The following is a 3,942-nucleotide window of genomic DNA, read 5'->3' as shown; positions in this document are numbered from 1 at the left end:
CAGGGACGCGTTCACACTGATTCTGTGTCACAAAGTCACATGTGTTGGAAAAAGTCACACAAACACCACTTCTACTACACATTATTTGTGGAAACATTTGTTCCTCTAAAGATGTTTATTATGAAGATGAAGCGATCATCTGTAGTTTAAAGATGTGTAGCTCTGTGGGCCTGTACTACAAAGCTGGATACGTATATCCTGGATTTATCTCCGTTAGCGGGTTTCACCTAACCAAACATTCTCTGTCAGAGAGCAGCTGCACTATGAACTGAGATATCAACTCACTCTCTTAACCCAGGTGATTTCAGCCTGGCTACGTGCACGCTCCTGTGACAGGGGTGAGAAAGGACCCCCACACTTTGTGTATAGCAGCACAACTGCTGTATGTTCCTGCTGAGGCTGTCAGCGTCACCACAGTGTATAATGAAAGTGTATAATGAATGAATGAATGATCTGATTGGTCCGTGGATACAGAAAGTGTCTGACACACACAGCCTCAATCAGCTGACTAGGCATTTTACAAAGATTATCATTCAAAAGTATTAATATTGTTCATTTTTAGTGAGTCACACATAAACCTTTTAGTTTCTGGGCAAAGATTTCTCCATAGAGACTAGAAACAAATGTAGAGACTTTATCTTGTGTTATTGGAGAGTTTTCTGATGTTTTAGAGACATAAAAGCATGTATCACTCACTGCTGTGAGGACAGTAAGAGGCTCAGAGCCACAGCTGATCCTCACACACAAGCAGCTGATCAGAGCAGACACACTCCACACTGCAGATGAAATGTGTCTGTTCTCTGTCTCCACCTTAGATAATGTTTCTCTTAGTTTTACAAGCTATTTATCTCGTTTGTTATCACTCTCTCTCTAACTCAGGGCAGACTGTGCACGGACTGAAAGCAGATCAAGTGAAGTCCACCACACACACAGAGTCAGAGGAACCTCTGTGACTCTGTTCCTCATGAACATGTTTGTGCCTTTATTCTGTTGCTTCTCCACCTCAGTCTTCATTTTTCCTCTTGATTTGACAAAAGTCACCTTAGAGATTTCTGCTGGAATATAAAGTCATGAGACTTTCTCTACTCTCAGATCAAGAACACATTGACTTTTAATGAGCAGCTCAAGCAGCCAATAGTAATGCTTAAAACAGCTCATTGGATGGTCCATTGGTAGAAAGAACTCTGATTGGCTGACATCCATTCTGTATTGATCAACTTCATTTTCAGAGCCTGGAGAAGGAGAAGAGATTCACTGTCTACTCAGAACACTTTGGATTACAATATGCTCAAAGATGATTATGGATTTTTGACCAAATAACATTAAAAAAAAAAAACAAAAAAAAAAACATACTGCAGCTTTAAGCTAAGGGATGAGTACTGCTGAATTTTCACCTGCCAACTTTCTGGGTGTTTAGAACCGTAAGCGTTTTAACTCACACATTTTTGCAGCTTCATAGGCCAGTTAGCTCAGCTGGTCAGAGCGTGGTGCTAATAACGCCAAGGTCATGGGTTCAAACCCCATACTGACCAGATATTAATCATAAACCTGCTTTCATATGTTGTAAATGTTAGTGTATGAGTCAGAAAGGACAAGGTATGAATATGTATACAATAAACACAGATAAATAATATCTAAACTGTTAATCATTCCCAAACCTGGAAGAAAATTCACAAATAGCCAAAAATCTAGAATGACTGTCAGTAAAGAAGCTTCTTTTTGACATCTTAATAAATCAGCAAGTAGGACAAATACCAATTTATTGATGAATAATCCCAGAACAATTTAGGTTAAATACTAATAATACTTACTTTGTATGTGTATGCCTTGTGTATTCAGGTGTCCAACCATCATTTTGTATCCACAGTTGTGATGGAGCTGCAGAATGTAGGTTATACTTTCATCCAAATCATTGTCTTACAATGTAGTGAATAAATCATGGACTCTGTTTATCCAAAACAATGAGAAAGGTCACAATAGACATGAAATGAAAACTGTCTGTGAAATGATCTAACCATTGTATGTAATAAAAACTCATAGACTAATAATAATGTAGCCTATTTTTAATGATCAAACATGTACATATATTAGCACACTATAGCTACAACTGTGCTTGTTTTGACAAAGTAAGTTTTACTGAACTCTAAATGAAAACTACTGCTAACCTGGACAGATGCTAGAGATAACAAGGACAAAACAATACTAGATGACTTTATACATTAGCTGATATTAGGCAAGGCAAGGCAAGGCAAATTTATTTATATAGCGCATTTCATACTCAAGGCAACTCAATGTGCTTTACATGATAAAACATTCAATTGTTTAAAATCAATAAGAACATTTAAATCAATAAGAACATTTAAAATCATCAGTAAAATCAATTAAAATCATCAGTAAAATCATCATTACATCAACAACATGACAAAAAATCTCTCTCTCAATCATATGCAGTAGAGAAAAAAAGTGCCTTTAACTTTGATTTAAAAATGTTCACATTGGATGCTGACTTCAGCTCCGCTGGCAGTTTGTTCCACTTCTTTGCAGCATAACAACTAAAAGCAGCATCACCATGTTTACTGTGAACTCTGGGCTCCACTATCTGATCTGTGTCCATAGATCTGAGAGACCTGCTGGGTTCATACCTGACTAACATGTCACTGATGTATTCTGGACCAAACCCATTCACAGATTTATACACCAGCAGCAGAACTTTAAAGTCTATTCTGAGGCTGACTGGGAGCCAGTGTAAAGACTTTAAAACTGGAGTAATGTGCTCTGACCTCTTTGTTCTGGTTAAGACCCGAGCTGCAGCGTTCTGAACCAGCTGTAGCTGTTTGATGCTCTTTTGGACAAGGGCTGATGTGCTGTTAAAACAGACCAGATTGTTTTACTGTAGCCTAATTGTTGTGTAGTCTACATGACATTAGAACCTGAACATATGCCATATAATATGACCAGTCTATAGCTTCATAATATAAGTATTGAAATGGAATAGCAATGCAACGTTAGCCTAGCCTACTATTAATACACATTAACATGAGTAATATTTACACACAAATATAGTTCTACTGTTGCTACTTTCAAACAAGCAAGAGTTTCACTATCAATTATCACCATGGTACATCACAGGTAAATAAGTCATGTGTATGAGTATGGAGCTGTCATATTCTGTTAATTATTTATCATTTGGGGTTCTCTTTAAGTTATTCTGTGTCTTTGTTTATTTGGTTTGAGTCTAGTCTTGTGTTTAACTCTTGTCTGTGTTTCAGGTGTTACTGTTTGAGGCTCCACCCCACAGTGATGTCTGTATGCTTGGTTGGTGACTGATTAGCTCCCTCATGTTTTCACCCAGGTGTGGCCCATTCCCAATCAAGCCTCCTCCACTATTTAACTGAGTGCTTGGTCACAGTATGACTGTGGGATCATTGTTAATGTGTGTGTATGCTGTCGGCCCTCATCGTGTCCTGCTGCGTCTGGTCTTTGTTCCCTGTTCCTCCTGCCCTTTTGGATTTAAGGTTTGTTTTGTTTTGGAGAATAAAGACATGGACTGGTTCCAGGAACGTTATGCTTAGATCCTGCCTCCTTCTCTCTCTGCATTTGGGTCCACACCCACACCGGACCGTAACAGGAGCTTCCTCACCCATTCCCTCAGACAGGCCTTAAGTCCTGATGCACAGGAGAACATTCTAGCACAACAACTCCCACTCTGAGCCACCATCAGACGTCCATCACACCACAGCACCATGTAGCCCACAGCTAACCTCCAGCTAACGGTAGCCACACAGAGATTACATCTCCACACTTTCACTGCTGACACCAGACGTAGAGCTCAGGACCAGCCAAACCAGCGACACATCTGGATAATCAACTGACAGGTAGAAAATAATAAATAAAATAATGTATCTTTATTGATCACCATAGTGAAATTCTTCTCTGTATTTT

The 3,942-nt window shown here is 39.0% G+C and overlaps 1 non-coding gene across 1 annotated transcript; it reads left to right on the top strand.

Moving 5' to 3' along the window:
• The first annotated feature begins 1,458 nt into the window (after nt 1-1,458).
• Nucleotides 1,459-1,532, top strand: trnai-aau (transfer RNA isoleucine (anticodon AAU)). Its single transcript has one exon. It is a non-coding gene; the product is annotated as a tRNA-Ile (tRNA).
• The last annotated feature ends 2,410 nt before the right edge of the window (nt 1,533-3,942 follow it).

The sequence above is a fragment of the Gouania willdenowi genome, unplaced genomic scaffold, assembly GCF_900634775.1.
Source record: "Gouania willdenowi unplaced genomic scaffold, fGouWil2.1 scaffold_92_arrow_ctg1, whole genome shotgun sequence".
In the NCBI taxonomy this organism is placed as follows: Eukaryota; Metazoa; Chordata; class Actinopteri; order Blenniiformes; family Gobiesocidae; genus Gouania; species Gouania willdenowi.
The sequence above is the reverse complement of the archived record's forward strand: the minus strand, read 5'-3'. Positions and strand labels throughout refer to the sequence as shown.